This window comes from Dipteris shenzhenensis, chromosome 13 (genome assembly GCF_047967505.1).
Source record: "Dipteris shenzhenensis isolate YYH24624 ecotype China chromosome 13, Dip_SZ_1.0, whole genome shotgun sequence".
Classification (NCBI taxonomy): Eukaryota; Viridiplantae; Streptophyta; class Polypodiopsida; order Gleicheniales; family Dipteridaceae; genus Dipteris; species Dipteris shenzhenensis.
This window is the reverse complement of record NC_141608.1, coordinates 16,619,175-16,636,229: the sequence shown is the minus strand read 5'-3', so window position 1 is coordinate 16,636,229 and position 17,055 is coordinate 16,619,175.

The following is a 17,055-nucleotide window of genomic DNA, read 5'->3' as shown; positions in this document are numbered from 1 at the left end:
TGAACGACTAGTCGACCTTAAAAGGCTAGAAGAGACAAGGTTGCATGCAACCTACTCTTTCCGAGTAGAAAAGGCTCGACGTAAAAGGTGGTTCGATCGCAACCTTAAGAACAAGGACCTGGTGGAAGGAGACTTTGCACTCCTATACAATGTCCGCAATACCAAACATAAGCTTAAGTACCGAGGTATGGGTCCTTACCGCATAGTTGAGATCACTCCCTAGGCGTCATGCCGAATAGCCACCCTTGATGGAACAAAAATGGATGGCTACCTTAACGGGAGCAAACTAAAAAGGTACTACAGACCACTCACTCTCTCCATCCTGCAAGCTGTGCATAGGCAAAAGAGCTCAGGGCAAAGGTGGCCAGGATGAAGTGGCAGACCATCGAGGAAGCCAGAATCCGTAATGCTAAGATCTGACAGCATAGCCAAATGAACCTTCTTAAGGCAACGACAAATAAATCCCGCACCATATCATCAAACACCTCCTCCTACATGGCCTCATGAGGTATTTGAAGGACAAATTGATGTAATGGGATCATACCTAGGGTTCTAAGGTCTATGGTTGTGAGTGTGTGAAACATATGCATGGTGTGTGTAGGTGTGCCTGAGTTAGGTGTGACTGATGATGTGTCAGTTAGTAGGTGTGATTGAGAGATAATTGTGGATCTAGAGATGCTCTCTTGAGCTCACATATGATGTCACTCTTGGATGTAACTTGTGCCTATATATTGGGCATATCTCTCATGAATGAATGTCTCTTTTCATCATCTTGTCTTCTCCATCTTGTCTCCATGCTACTCCAACATATGGTATCAGAGCTTTATGATCCTCCTTGAGCTTCTACCCACGTGTGCCACGTGTCATCACCTCCTTCATCTTCTTTAGCTTCTCCTTCCTCTTCTTGGCTGACCTTGGACGGCTTCATCCCATGAGATTCGCTTCACCATTGCTCCTATCCTCTTAGATTGAGCTTCCTTACTCCAGGGTGCTTCTTCTCAACGGTGGATCTACAAAATTCGCTCCTCTATAGCCTGGCATTGTCCCTGCAAAAGTCGCCATCTTCCATCTTTCCCTCTTCTAGGTCAATTTTGCAAGTGCTTGATCTCCCAATCCACTCAACGTTTTAACAAACATCTTTAGCCCCATGATCTTCACTTAAGGGCAATTCATTTGATTGGTGGGATTAAGAGGAGAGGCCGCCATTTCGCCATGGCTGCTCCTGTGAGCTGAAGGAGAACTCGTGCATGTTCTACTCTCTGCCTCAACCGTTTGCAAAATGCTTTCACGAGGAGCTGGGTGACCCTATTTCTAAGCTCCCTACAAAGTTTGGTGAGCATTGGTCTTAACCCCAAGCTGTAGTGACTGAAAAACTAGTCCAGATCCCAAGCTCCAATGGTGGGCGACATGTGTAAGGGGGGTTTCGCCTTTGCTTCCTACTGTTGATAGTCCTTAGTTTAGGCTTCCAAATGATGATTAAATACTTTGATTTGCTGCTGTGTACATGACTAAAACCGGGCTACAACTCTCTTCTTTGGTTTTGGTTGCATTTGGAAGTAATAGTCAAAGTTTGACTATATGTGTTGACTGAATCTCAGTCAAACTGATCTTTAACTATCAGCATTGGAAAGTTGAAGGCATTTTTCATCCTTTATATTGAGGATTGAAGCTATTGTACTTTGAAGTGGATTTCAAGTCATACTATTTTGTTGACTAGTTGACTAGTTGACTAATGTGGTTTGACTATGACAAGAGCTTACATGAAGGAAGAGTATATCATGACTTGCATGATGGTTTCCAATGGATATGATTGGAACAAAGTTTTCAACTACAACCATTATGTTTCTTATTTTGAAGATGCCATAGTTATGGTTTCACCATCTTCCATGATGTATGAAATGTACTTGCATTTAGTGATTGCATTATGCCATACATTCATGAGCTTCTATGTACAAGAGTAGACACTGCCCTTGTTTTACTAACAAGTGGTAAGACCCTCTTCATATTTGATTTATGTGAAGGAATATGGGATGCATGTGATCTTGTACTTGAAGTCAACTTGCTTGAAGCAACTCATTTGGTAGCATATCTCATTAAGAGAGAAGGTATGAAGAAGAAGGATGCAAGAAAGATCAAAGGGCAAAGGAGTTACAAAAAGAAGGGCTACCCCAAGAACCTCTCCAATGAAAATGTACCTAACACTATGGTATCTTGGAAGAGAAGGAGGAAAAGGACAAGATATGCCATCAAAGGGGGGAATTTCCCCACATCTTCAAAGTAGATTTTGTTTGTGTATGTGGTCAATAACGGTTCTCTCCCTTGGGATGTCCCCCTCAAATGATTGTTAGTCTTATGTTTTATCTTGTTGGATCTAAGGGTATTCCCATGCATAGTCATTATCTATCTCCCAGTTGTAAACCAAGACTCCTAAGAGTGAGTCACAAGTTGGGGCCATATGTGTTGCCACATGATGGTGGGCAAGTCATGGAGCATCCCATGTACTATTGCTGAGGGATGAGATCATCAATTTGTGGGGGGGAATGAAGGACAAATTGATGTAATGGGATCATACCTAGGGTCCTAAGCTCTATGGTTGTGAGTGTGTGAACACATGGTGTGTGTAGGTGTGCCTATGTGGATCTAGAGATGCTCTCTTGAGCTCACATATGATGTCACTCTTGGATTTAACTTGTGCCTATATATTGGGCATATCTCTCATGAATGAATGTCTCTTTTCATCATTGTCTTCTCCATCTTTTCTCCACCCTATGCCAATAGTATTGGTGGAGGGCTGCTATCACCATCACTCCATCCATCCGTAATGTCCCTCCTGAAGATCCCACCTCATAATGTCAACGCTTCGCCTCCTCATGACGAGCATAGGACAACATATGCAAGTGTGGCATGCATCTTGTATCAAATTAGAAAAGGATCATATATCAAACATATGAACACCCATAGGTATCTCAATCAACTTCAATGCTTTAACACTTACCTGGGATATGGTCGTATCCCATTCTCTGTACTTTGAGATGTGATTGAGTGTAATTCTACGTGCATGATACATGTTTCCTCGACATCGATCACACATAAATTTGATTTTTTGCTCCATCCACTTTTTGTGATGGTGGATACGAAGGGATTCATTCTCGCTGGAGCTACTTGTTGAAGATGAAGACAACCTACAGATAAACAACCCAAAAAATGTGTTCTTTGTTGAGTATTTAATGAGAAAACTCTATAGCGCATCTAAAAGTTTGTTTAGAAGTGCATCTGTACTGTGAAATGCATCTATAGGCACATCTAAAACATAGTGTAGATGCGCTGATAGACGTGCTTCTAGATGCACATACTACAAGCTGGTTTTTAAACCTAGTTTTAGTGCGCTTTATTTCCTTTTGATACTTTTAGTGCCGCTTGCTTTCCTTTTAACACACACAGCTCCAAATCAACACTCATCTCCAAGCACCCACACTCATCTCTAGGCATACACACTCATCCCCAAGCATACAAGAGAAGAGGGTGAACAACAAAGAGAAGAAAGAGAGGCAACTTTGAAGAAAGACAAGAAGCTTCCATACCTCTATCCAAGGTAAGTCTCTTGGTGGTTGGTCTTCTCTAGAAGTTGTTCTCTTTGGATTCATCCTTTGTCATATGCAGGGGGGGTCATTGTTTGCTTGGGTGTAGCCATTTTTGGTGAGGTTCAGGGACTTTTTTGTATATGGGTATCTTGCATGACCCATAACTTATGCACTGCTAAACGAAATTTGGCAAAATTTGTCTTCAAGTTGTAGTACACATTCCAAACTTGAACGTGAGAGCAAAAATTTATGGAATAAGGATTTGGAATGAGACTGTTAAAGATTTATAAGTGCTATGTTGCATGTGAAGCATGCATCCTGAAGACTATAGGATATAGCAATTTATTCAAAAACATCCAAATTTTGTTCCATACATACATGCAACCAAGTAATCATTCTAAAGCACAGTACATGAGCTTCTCCTTAACCCAAGGACACACCTAAATGAGATCATTATGCATGGTTTGATGGGCCTCCAATGTTGTGCTAAAGTGATCCATACCCATTTGATGGCACGCTCCATAACTTTCTTTTGATTTGTTGAAAACCAAAATGGAATATTGAAAATTTGAAATCCAAACTATTGGGACTAGTGCATGGTGGTCTTAGAACATTGATAGTTGTTGGTATTGGTATCTAGGTTCATCTTAAAATGGAAGAAGTCAAAAAAGTGCAATTTGTGCATCTGCAAAGATATTTGAATAAATCCAACACTATTTACAATTTTGAATTATTTCTTTTTTCATAACTTGCTTGCTATATGGCTCATAAGCATGCCAAAGGTCATTGCATTTAATAATACATAGCATCAAACCCGATAGCATGCCCTTTGGCCTATTTGTGCTTTGAAGCATTTTGGGCCACATTGCACTTGTTTGGGATATCCAATTCTGCTGACGTGTATCATCGAAGGGGAAAAAACCGGCAGCTAAACTTTTGCTATTCCCAAGAATTTTGAATTTTCACACCTTCGCCCATCAAATCTTGGAAGATTTAAGTACTTACAACCTGCCCCCACCCTGCAAATGCCCTGCAACCCGCACGCACCTCGACATGACCTTCTGTAGAGTTTGGTTTGCCATTGTCTTCTTTCGGGTAAGTTGTCTTCTATTTTTTGCTTGCCTCAACAGATAGCTTCTCTGGGTGTATTATGGATTGATCCTGGCCATGGGATCAATGGCAACATGCAGCTCACCATAGCATGCAAGAGAGGAAGACAAAGGCTACGAGACAAGAAAGCCGAAAAGCCAGGTCAAGGCACAAGGAATAGAGTATAGGTTGAGGAAAGCATTGTCACAGTATTGAATTGGCAACGGAAGACACTTTTGCAACATTTGCAAAGGGAGAAACAATGAGAACAAAGAAGACTCCTTGCAGACTAGCAACAAGAAGTGGTTGCAGATGCACACATTCAATCATTGCCATCGGAGCGAAGAACACGAGCTTTGGTGTCACAATTGGTGGGAGCATTTGAGGCAGCAACATCAGGCCATTCATGTGATTACCAGTCTTGAGTCTTCACAAGCTTTAGCTTGCACCCTAAAGTTCGTAGAGTAACAACCCTATCAACACCTCGGGAGATGCACACCCAAGAGGCGATGCTCTCTAACCTGAAAAATGGCCTACAAAAAGTAAAAGGGGTGCACAGCTTAGATCAACTAGTTGCAAAGAGGGCAACATTAGCTATGTTGGTGTCCCCTGAAACAAAGGAGAAATGGCTTGGGCACACAATGTTGAAGATGTTGTCAATCAAAAGGACCAACATGGCTCGAACAGTTGAACATAGAGCAAAAGCAATGCACAATCATCCCGATTTGAGAAGTCTATGGGCTTTAACAAAACGGAAGAAAATAAGCAGACAGCCTAAGTGCGGAAGTCATTGCTATAGTGACGACGTTTGGCACAAAAATACGAGAGTTTTTCAAAATAGAAAGGACATCTGTAAGAAGCAGACGGGATGAAAGGTGTTTGAGGAGCACATCATACACATGCTAGTAGATACAACGTAGGTTAGTCGTGCCTAAACCAACCTGGTGTGGTTGTTTGTGATTGAGCTTTGGGATAGTTTACTTGTTTCTTTTCTTAAACTAGGCTTGGACTGAATGTGATTGTCCTAAACCAACCCAGTGGTTGGAACATCATGCAACTGTAGGCTGGTTCAACTCAATCACTAGTGATGTGATTGTCCTAAACCAGCATGGTTGAACAAACATTAGTTATTGTCACAGCCCGGTGGCATGGTTGAGCAGAAATTAATAGCAACATATATTTCAATATAAACACTTATTTCATTAATTTTTGACTCATATGTCTACTTTTGGACTATTCCTTAAAATCCTTCCCAAATGAAAAGTTTACTTTATGAAAACGTCATTCGAGAATCAAAAGTTTACTGTCATTTCCACATAATACATTTCAAAATATCTCTCTACAATGTTGCACTAATAATGCAAAAACTACTATTAAATCCTAAATTTGTATTTCTTGTTTATAAGAATCGTATTCTTAAATTAAAACATTCGAGTTATTAGTTTAAATCCATGAAAAACCATGCTATTGAGGATTCACAAAAATTTTAAAATGTATACACAAGAGACCTGCAAGACTCTTTTTACTTTCAATGTAGAAAACTATAACACTCTTGAATATTCAAGAAATTAAAAGGTTTTATAGACATGAGACATGATGGAAGCCTCTTTTATACTCCAAAAAATAGCAATAGCTATGCTTGCAATTTTACATTATCATAAGTTTTACAAGAAATATTGCTCTGGATGAGTCTTTGTACAAAGGATCTCCTGTGGCCTTTTCAATAATTTATTTTTTCCTTTACAGTGAGTTTAGTACAAATGGCCGATCCAAACATTTGCTTGTTTGAATGTCCTTTTCTATCATCACAGAAATGAGCGATCCAAACATTTGCTTGTTCAGAATGTCCTTTCTATCATCACTTGTCGCTTGGGTGCCATCTTCATTCACTCTCATCTGACCACCACCACCTTCACTATTTCTTGATATTTGAACGGTGTTATCATGGGCATTCTTCATTTGCGCTATCTCGTTCTACTTCCTCTTGGGAAAGCATGTTTATGAACTCTTTTATGTGCAAAATAATTGGTTGCGGTAATCTTATTTTGTCTTCTACATCATACCCCATGTGCTTCTTTGTTTTCTTTAACCTTGATTTCCAAGATACTATGACTGTCTCTGTGGAAAGTCTTGAAATTACTTCATGGTTTGGGACCCATTCCTTTTTCAGACAACTACTATACAATGTATTGTTATCGTGGTTCTCCTTCCTACTGCTTGGCTCATACTATACTGCTGTAAATGTTGTAGCTCTCCACCGGTCATCCATGCTCACGTCAACTACTTTCGCAACCCAAAACTTCACGTTCTCATGCTCATCATCCGATGGTCGAACTACAACAAAATAATGGACGTCTATGTCTACTTGTGGCATAAACTTTCTCTTCTTGTGTCCATAATATGGACATGGGAGCAGCGATTCAAACTCATTTTCAAAGAGACCACATGCTGGGTGCAAGTCATTACCAACATTTGGCCAAAATAAAGGCCGTTCTACCTTAATATCATCTTGTCGCATTTTTGCAAGGTCCTTTATCAATTGGTAAGTCTTGCTAATTACAACAGTAGTGTGTTCCTTCCAAGAGGGCTTCCAATCAAGAAATCTTTGGAGCATTTTCTCTTTGTATGTAATAAAAGCTTTTAAGCCTTCTATTTCACCTTTGGATTTCTCGCTAAATTCTTTTATAGGAGCCCATGTTGGATGCATTTCTTTGCTCGGGATTGAAGTTAAGAGAGAGTAAGGTTCTTCAAGTTTCGATTTTGTATCAAGAGAGTAGTGTTGCCACTACATCGTTGGTTTTTCATCCTTTAAGAAAAAGCGAAAATAGTGTGAAGCACTATGACCTATCAGGGCATCACCACCTTTTTGTATGAAAGGTAGAATAAAGCTCTTCCAATCATACATCCTCTCAACCATTGAGCATACTGTACCTTCCTTATGGCCACCAACTTGCCTCCCACATTTTCTTATCAAGTCATCCATCGTCTCCATGTCCTTATGTTTTAGTTCTCTTGAAACCATGCTAAATACTTGATCGATATCCTCATGTGTGTGCCCAACCAACAAAAACCCAACTTCAATCTCATTGAAGATTCTATGAGTGATTAGCATTGAGCAAAATGCAAAGAAGAGTACATTCTTATTCTCTTGTCTGTAATTTTCTACTTGTATTCTCAAAGTTGTTGGTAGGCGACCTTTTTCTGCATGTACATTGTGAATTGCCTTCATAACGGATGTTACAACTTGATTGCTATCATGTAGATGTAAGGAATCAATCCATATGTCTACAAAAAACTTAAATCCATGCACTGACACTCCACATAGATGTGTCTTTAGAAAGTATTTTCCTTGTAGCTTAGGTGGAGTATTAACGAATCGAGGTAATGTTGTTGTATTTTGATCCATACCATCTACAATAATGCACATGTACTCATTTGGGTGAGAAATAGCTTGCTCCTTCCAAAATGCATATTTTATTCTAGAATGTCGAACAAGTCCATGATGAAATTCCCTTTTTTTTGTAAGCTTCTTTTTGTTCTAGAGATGTTGCACTCTCAAGTGCACGCTTTGGATCATCACAGTCGTTGCACTTTGACTTTTTTTGCCTCTTTGGGATTTTAACATGTCCAAAGCTTTTTTTCCAAAGAGTATACAAAGTATGAAAAGATGCCGATGCATGCCCTCTTTGCCTCTGTGTTTCTCCAATAGAGTTAAATACTTCTTTTTTAGTCAAACCTATCGAAAGATGCATTTCTGATAGATGGGGTTGCGGTAAAGCATTTTCATAAATGTAATCTTTCAAAATTTCTGTTGCCGCAACCATTGAGGCTCTTGTTTTGGGCCTTCCTGTGTTTCCATGAATGTTAAATTTAACTCCATATTTTGCTTTATTAGCCAAATTCCAATATGTGCCATGTGATAATCCTATAATAATGTGATATGCATTATTGCAAACACTTTTTCCATTTATAAGAGGCCTTAGATATTGTCGTGAACTTCGCCTTCTCTTATCATTTACAAGAAAGCAAGACAGTCTCGTGAGTAGGTATTCATTTCTTCTACTCCCTTTCCTTTGCCAGACATGTTCTCTATAGCCCTTGATGTCATGTAAGTTAATGGATCTCATACATCTATGCTTACAACATGTAGATCGCATTGCTTTTAGCATAACATCTTCATCCATTACTCTTATTATCTTTGGTTGCTTTTCTAGATCTGCCTAGACTTGTTGTCATTTCATGCATCTGTATGTCCGTTTTGGGACCTTCTGTGCATTCTTATTTGGATTTTCGTAGTTCTCCTTGTAAGATTTAGTTGTCATGTTGTTTTCATGGGATGTTGCATCCTTCATCTTATCACTCTAACTGAATAGTCCTTTAGGGTTGTCATTCTTGCTTTTGATACATTCGTCAAACCATTTGTAACAGTAACTGTTTCACAATCAAAGTCAAATACCGAATAGCCCTTTGTTTATCTCATCCCTACTTTTGATACAATTGTAGAACCACTTGTCACAATGGCATTAGCGTGTCCAGAATGATGTTTAAACTCATCTATTCTTGAGAGAACATCAATAATTGTTGCACTTTCTATGGATTTCATAACTCCATAGTTAATGGCGATAGAGTGTCCAGAATGATCTTCAAACTCATCTATTCTTGAGAGAACATCACTCATTGATGCAGTTCTATGGATTTCATAACTCCATAGTCTTGAAACTCCAAAGAGAACATCACTCATTATATCATCGTGCATGATTTCCATAATTCCATGGTTACTTGGTTTGACTCCAAGAACTTTATCAGTGTCCATGAAGCCATCCATGCTTGAAAAGATATCACTTTTGACATCTTTGCCCAAGTTCTCAATGTGCATGAACTCATCCACCCCGGATAAGGCATCACTTGTGAAATCTTTTTCTTTCTTGGTACCAATAAACTCATCGACTCCTGATTAGACGTCAGTGCTATAGTTGAGTGCATTGGAATCATCCATCTCTGAAGGAATAGAGCTTGGTACATTGGCATGCCGAGTCTTTCCAATCTTTAAAAATTGCATGCTGAGTCTTTCCAATCTTTAAAAATTGCATGCTCCATCTCAAATCCTTACCTGCCTCATAATAGGGACCATCCAATGAGATTGAGTTATCATCCATACCATCATCAATAACTTTTTGAATTCTCATTTGCGCAAATGTCCAGTGTTTCACTTGTTCAAATCCCAAGACTTGACCTTCTGCTACATTCTTATTTACAAATGATAACATTTGTAAAATATCTCCCACTCTAAAATCCAAAGATATGCACTTTGTATTCTTGATGACATGTGTTGGATAAGCCTCATCTCTGTCCCATGCAATAAATGCTTTGTTGGAAGTATTATAGGGCATAACATCTCTAAGGATTTCCATATCCCCACACTTATGCTTTAGCTCAACATGTGCACTAAGAATCCTTGATACGATAACCAACACCTTATCTTTACCGAGTCTTCTAAAGTGACAAATAGAATTTGGATCACTTTCATGGATTGTAGCAAATGCAACTACTTCTCTTTTGCAACATAGAATCACCTCCATCCTCGAAATAAATTTTGTAGCCATCTCCTTTGTGAGTTTCCTTTGCAAACAAGATGTAACAACCATTATAAAGAACATTAGTCTCTTCTCAATAATAAACTTTATTAATTATTTAGAAATCTAGATCTTGTTTAAAAAATTAATTAAACCCTAACCCCCAATCCCCAAACCCTAAACCCTAATTCAGGCCCTTGAAACCATAAACCCTAATTGCTAAATCTTAAACCCTAACCCCTAATTTCTAAACCCAAAATCATAATCCTAACCCTTAAAACCCTAAATTCTATACCCTAATCCCTAATTCTTAAACCCTAACCCCTAATTCCTAAACCCTAACCCTTAAACCCTAAGCCCTAAATCTTAAACCCTAATCCCTAAACCTAAATCCTAATCCATAAACCCTAACCCCTAATCCTTAATCCCAAAACCCTAATCCCAAAACCCTAATTCCTAAACCCTAACCCTTAAACCGTAAACCCTAATACCTAAACCTAAATCCTAAACCCCTAAATCCTAATCCGTAAACCCTAACCCCTAATCCCTAATCTCAAAACCCTAAACCTAAAACCTAACCCTTAATTCCTAAACCCTCAATCCTAATCTTAGACCTTTAACCCCTAAACCCTAATTTCAAAACCCTAAACCTAAACCCTAACCCCTAATTTCCAAACCCTCAATACTAATCCTAGACCTCTAACTCCTAAACATTAAACCCTAAACCCTAAATCCTACACCTTAACCTCAAAACCCTAATTCCCAAACCCTAATCTATAAACCCTAACCCCTAATCCCTACATCCTAGTCCCTAATCCCTAAATCTTAAACCCCTAAATTCTAAACTCTAAACCCTAATCCTTAAACCCTAACCCCTAATCCCTAAACCATAAATGTTAATCTTGACCCTCTAAACATTAAACCCTAACCAATAAAAACTAATCCCTAATCTCTAAACCCGAAACCCTAACTCCCAAACCCTAAACCCTAAACCCTAACCCCTAACCCCTAAACCCCCTAAACCCTAATCCCTAAACCCCAACTCGCAAACCCTAAACCCTACCCCCCAAACCCTAAACCCAAACCACCAAACCCTAAACCCTAACTCACAAACCCTAAACCCTAAAGCCTAACCCCCAAACCCTAAACCCAAACCACCAAACCCTAAACCTTAAATCCTATGAGTGTTTTTAGTAATATCATTTATTTAAGTAATAGTTTTAATTAGGATTCATAAGTAGGAGTGGAATTGATAGTAGGAATGTGGGAATGGGAGTGGGAGGTGGGAGGGTGGGAGTGGGAGAAAGGAGAATGGGAGTGGGAGTAGGAGAGGGGAGGTGGGCATGGGAGTTGGAGAGGGAGTGGGATTGTGGGAGGTGGGGGTGAGGGTAGGAGGATGGGAGTGGGAGTGGGAGAGGGAGTGGGAATGGGGGAGGTGGGGGTGGGGTGGGGGTGGGGGTGGGAGGATGGGAGTGGGAGGGGTGGGGTGGGAGGATGGGCATAGGAGTGGGAGAGGGAATGGGAATGGGGGAGGTGGGGGTGGGAGGATGGGCATGGGAGTGGAAGAGGGAGTGGGAATGGGGGAGGTGGGGGTGGGAGGATGGGAGTGGGACTGGGAGTGGGAGAGGGAGTGGGAGGATGGGTGTGGGAGTGGGAGAGGGAGTGGGAATGGGGGAGGCGGGGGTGGGAGAATGGGAGTGGGAGTGGGAATGGGGGGGGAGGGGTGGGGGTGGGAGGATGGGAGTGGGAGTGGGAGAGGGAGTGGGAATGGGGGAGGTGGGCATGGGAGGATGGGAGTGGGAGTGGGAGTGGGAGTGAGAGGTGGAGGTGGGAAGATGGGAGTGGGTGGGAGAGGGAGAGAAGATAATGTGACGGAGAGGCCAATGGGAGAGGAGATAATGATATAAAAGGACCAATGAGAAAGAAGCACTTAAAACCCTAGTTTTTCTTATATATACTCTCATTTTTATTCTCATTTCAACAAGGAAGAGCAAGAAGAGAAGCAAAAGGAGGAGCAAGAGCAAAAGCAAGCACAAGCATAGATCTCAACTTTCTTCCAAGTACTTTTTTTTAATTTGTATTCTTTGAAATTTTATTATAGAGAGAGAAAGAAAAGAGAGAAAAAAGTGAAAGAGAGATGTTTAGAGAGAGATAAGAAGAGAGAGAGTCTCGCTACCTCCGCAACGAGAGAGAGAAAGAGGGAGAAAGAGAGAGAGAGGGAGAGAGAGGAGAGACTTTTAGAGAGAGAGAATAGACGTTTAGAGAGAGAGAGAGAGGGTGAGAGGTAAAAGAGAGAGAGGGGGGGGGGAGGGCCATGCGAGAGAGGGAGGGAGAGAGAAGGACACACGAGAGGGGAGAGAGAGAGAGAGAGGGGGGGGGGAGAGGGCCACGTGAGAGGCGAGAGAGAGAGATGAGAGGTAGAGAGAGGTGAGAGGGTAGAGAACCCTTATTGACCACACACACAGAAAATTCTACTTTGAAGATGTGGGGAAATACCCCCCTTTGATGGCATATCTTGTCCTTTTCCTCTCCTTTGCTTTTTGTCCTTCTCCACACTCTTTAATGTATCTTGTCTATATTTTGCATTACAAGATCCTTGTAGTCCTTCACCTTCTTTGAGTGTCCAAGCTTTAAGACCATTTTGTGAATTATATGGACTGAAGAGGGTCTTACCACTTGTCATGCAAGGGCAGTGTCTACTCTTGTACAAGAGGTGGTCATGATTGTATGGCAAGGTATAGTCAACCAAATACAAGTACATTTCATACGTCATAAAAGATACTAAAACCATAACTAAAGCATCTTCAAAATAAGAATCATAATGGTTGTAGTTGAAACCTTTGTTCCAATCATATCCATCAAAAATCATCATGCACGTCATGATATATTCTTCCTTCATGTAAGCTCTTGTCATGGTCAATCCACATTAGTCAACTAGTCAACAAGATAGTATGACTTGAAATCCACTTCAAAGTACCATAACTTCAATCCTCAATATAAAAGATGAAAAATGCATTCAAATGAACTTCAAAGAGCACTCTCAGAACTGAAAAAACAATCTCTAAATCTCTGAACTGTGCTTTAACTCAAGCATCACCTTAGCATTTAGTGTAGCATCAAACTTCAAAAATAGTCTAGAAATGCTTGCAGGAAATAGAGGAACCTTGGAGGATTTCTACCACACTCCACAAAGCATTAAGTAGAGGGCATTTTCTGTGCAATCAAAGGTACTTGGAAGTAGAAGACTCAGTGCAAGTCTCAGACCAAATGAAGCTTCACACCTCCAGGGGTAGCAACATCTTCTCCACCTTTAAAAACCATGTCTTCTTCAAAATGTGACTGGTTTTTCTCTAGTTTCTCCTAATTCCCTTGACCATTTGCATTCAAAATTCTCTAGCAGGTAGCCCATAGGGTTGCCCAAGTGCAGCTTAGACCGTTTTTGAAACGGTGGCTCGAGCAAGCTGAATTGATAGAAATGGCACTATAGAAGGACGGGGTGTAGAAGGACAATTTCTAGAAACCCTCTGGAGTAGAAGTGCACCTATATGAGGGGAATATATGGCTGAAAGGGTAATGGGAGCCTACATTGGGAGAACAAGCGCTTGGAAATTTTGCTCAAAAGAGGAAAAAATGGAGAAGAAGAGAGTGTGAGGAAGAAGATGATGACTAAGGAGAGTGAACCAATGCTCTTATACCACATGTTGGAGTTGCGAGAAAGATTGAGCAAGTGAAGCAAAAGAGAGATTTTATTCAAGAGAGATAGGCTCAATATATAGGCTCCAATTACATCCAGTAGTGACATCACATGTGAGCTCAGTAGAGCATCTATATCCACAAATCTCTCAATCAGTTCCATGATTCTCTCAATCACACACCACACACCTCAATTCACTCAATCACACCTACTAACACCTATCCAAGCACACCATGTGTTCACACACTCACAACCTTAGACCTTAGGACTCTAGATCCCATTACATCAATTTGTCCTTCAAAAACCCATGCTTGTTTTTAGTATATCCCAACAACCACTGTGCTAGTTTCCCATAACGAATCCACACGTCCTAAATTGAGCTACATCATCTACTTTCTTGTCATAGATAGCTGTAGCAGGCAGGCACATTTGATCTGTCCATGACCTGGGCAATGGCAAATGGCATTCTCTACATGTAGTGATTTTGTATGCACTTACACTCCAAAGCAAAAAATGTGCACAAGGTGATAGCATGCAGGGCATCGGATACAGCAGTCATCTATGATGATCCAAGTCTAAGATACTCCCTTGGTCTCTTCCCAATTTTGTAATACATTCAAACATCTAAGAGGACAAGTGGAGGGTTGGCACAAGGAGTCTTGCCACCTCATCCTACTTTCCCATTGTTTAACTTGCATTCCTGGACTTTCTACACCCCCCCCCCCACATGGGCCTATCCTACATGGAGGGAATAATCCAATATAATATCCATCTCCACCTATTTTATATTACTTCTCCCATGGTCCTTGGGCCATATCTCACTAAATGCAGGTGTGGGACCACCTAGGTGTTGAGATATTGAGCATCACTCATGATATGCCAATGTGACTGTTGTGCATTTATGTCACCAACTTGTTAGCTACAGATACGGTTGGTACACCGCCCATGAATAATAGCTGGATGACAGCTATCTTTATGTACTCTAGTTAGTGGCTCAGTTACTATGCCACCTAGGTTAGCTGAGTTTGGTTTGAGACCCACATATAGGGTTCATCTATTCCTTTTGTGCTTAGAGAGAGTTCTTTTGGCTTTCACAACTAAGAAGAGGAAATTTGTTTTTAGCCTCCACCGTTGTGTGTATTCCCCCATTGTGTATGTGAGAAAGCTGCAAGTGAGACTCCTTACTTCTCTCCCACTCTCTTCACATGGTATCAGAGCTTGGTTCATGGTAAGGAGCTCAAGAAAGCAAAACAAGTTTGCGGTGTCTTGGTAAGAGGATCAGTGTTGCTTTCCTTTTTCAAGTTTGGGAGCAAATCTCTACATGTAGCACAGCCGAAAAGCGCAAGAGTGCACTACCTCAGATTGGGACACCCTTCGCAGTATGATGAGAGGGTAGTATATGCTACAGGAGAGGGCGTATTTTAGATTTTATGATTATGCATATTCAGGATGCAAGCACGCCAAAGGAGGCATGGGATACTTTGACAAAAATATATAGCACAAATATGCAAGCCAGGAAAATGCAGATCAAGCAGGAGTTGCATAATGTACAGAGAGAAAATATGAGCATCAATGACTACCACATGAAGGTGAAGAAGATTACAGATGCACTTGCTTCCATTGGGTTGCTAGTGGAAGATGATTTAGTTTCTGTGACCTTGAATGGTCTAGGAAAGGATTATGCACAGTTCCGGACATCCATTGCCATCCGTGAGAATTTTTCAGATTTTGGGGAGTTGATTGCTCTTCTAATTTCTAAAGACAGAGAAATGGTGGTGCATCTTCTTCAGTAGGAACTTCAAAAGAAGCTATCTTCTACTCGAATGCTGGAAGAGGCAGAGGCAGAGGTAGAGCAGGCCAATCTAGAGGCCATGGCAGAAATCAAAATATGCAGCAAATTCAAGAAAACCAGTCCTATGGAGGAGGACGTGGTAACCTTAGAGGTAGGGGGAGCCAAAGAGGTCGTGGTGGATGGCAGAGAGGCCAAAATGCAAACAACAGTGTTGAATGCTACTACTATGGTAAAATAGGTCATATGGCTAAAGATTGCTACAAAAATCAGAATGACATCATGAATGGAAAATTGCAGCAAGGCAATTATGCATCCTATATTAGATAGGGTGATGATAGAAATGAGCATTTATTTATGGTGCAGCACATAACCAATTCTGTGACAAGTGCAAAAGAAAGCAATGATGTGTGGTATGTTGACTTAGGTGCATCAAACCACATACAGGTCATGTAGAATGGATGTAGGATGCAAGGAAAATGGAGAGATCAGGATTTGTGGAGACTGGTGATGATATTACACATCCTATTATGCAGATTGGTAAAATTCCTTTGTCTATGCAGGATGGGAAAAAGAAATACCTGTCTAATGTATTTCATGTCCCGAATATCACCAAGAACCTAGTTTTTATTGGTCAAATGGTTGAGCAGGGCTTGTAGGTCAGATTTAATCCTCATGAATGCTTTGTTGAGGATATGAAAGATAAAGGTTGCTTGATAGCAAAAGGGAAGAAGAAGGGTAGGATGTTTACATTGGATGAGGACATGCCTGAATTGAGTGTAGCAATGTTTGCTCATGGGACAGGTGTAGTTGCAGATATTGATATTTGGCATAAACGCATTGGTCATGTTAATGTACATCGACTTAAATTAATGTAGGCCCAAAATATTATTCCAAGATTGCCTAAGTTCAAGGTTGCAAAAATGCATAAGGTATGTGAGATGGGCTATCGTCTCTGGGATCCAGAAGCAAAGAAGATCATACGCAGCCATGATGTGGTCTTCAATGAGAAGAAGATGCATAAGGCACCCATGAGGGATGTGGAAATGAGGAGAATCACTTTCCAGGATGTGAATCCACCTGCATATGTTGATAGACAGCAAGCTGTCCATGCACCAAATGTGCAAGAAATGGTACAACCAAGTACCCCCACAGGTATACAATCAAGGGTAGATGATAGATCATCTATTGGTGGAAATGATGAGCCAAATATGGCTGATATGCAAATGGGACAGCAAGCTGAAATGCCCTTGAGAAGATCATCTAGAGTGTCTAGACCGCCTGATAGGTTTGTTCCAGGGGTAGACTATGTGATGCTTACTGATTGCG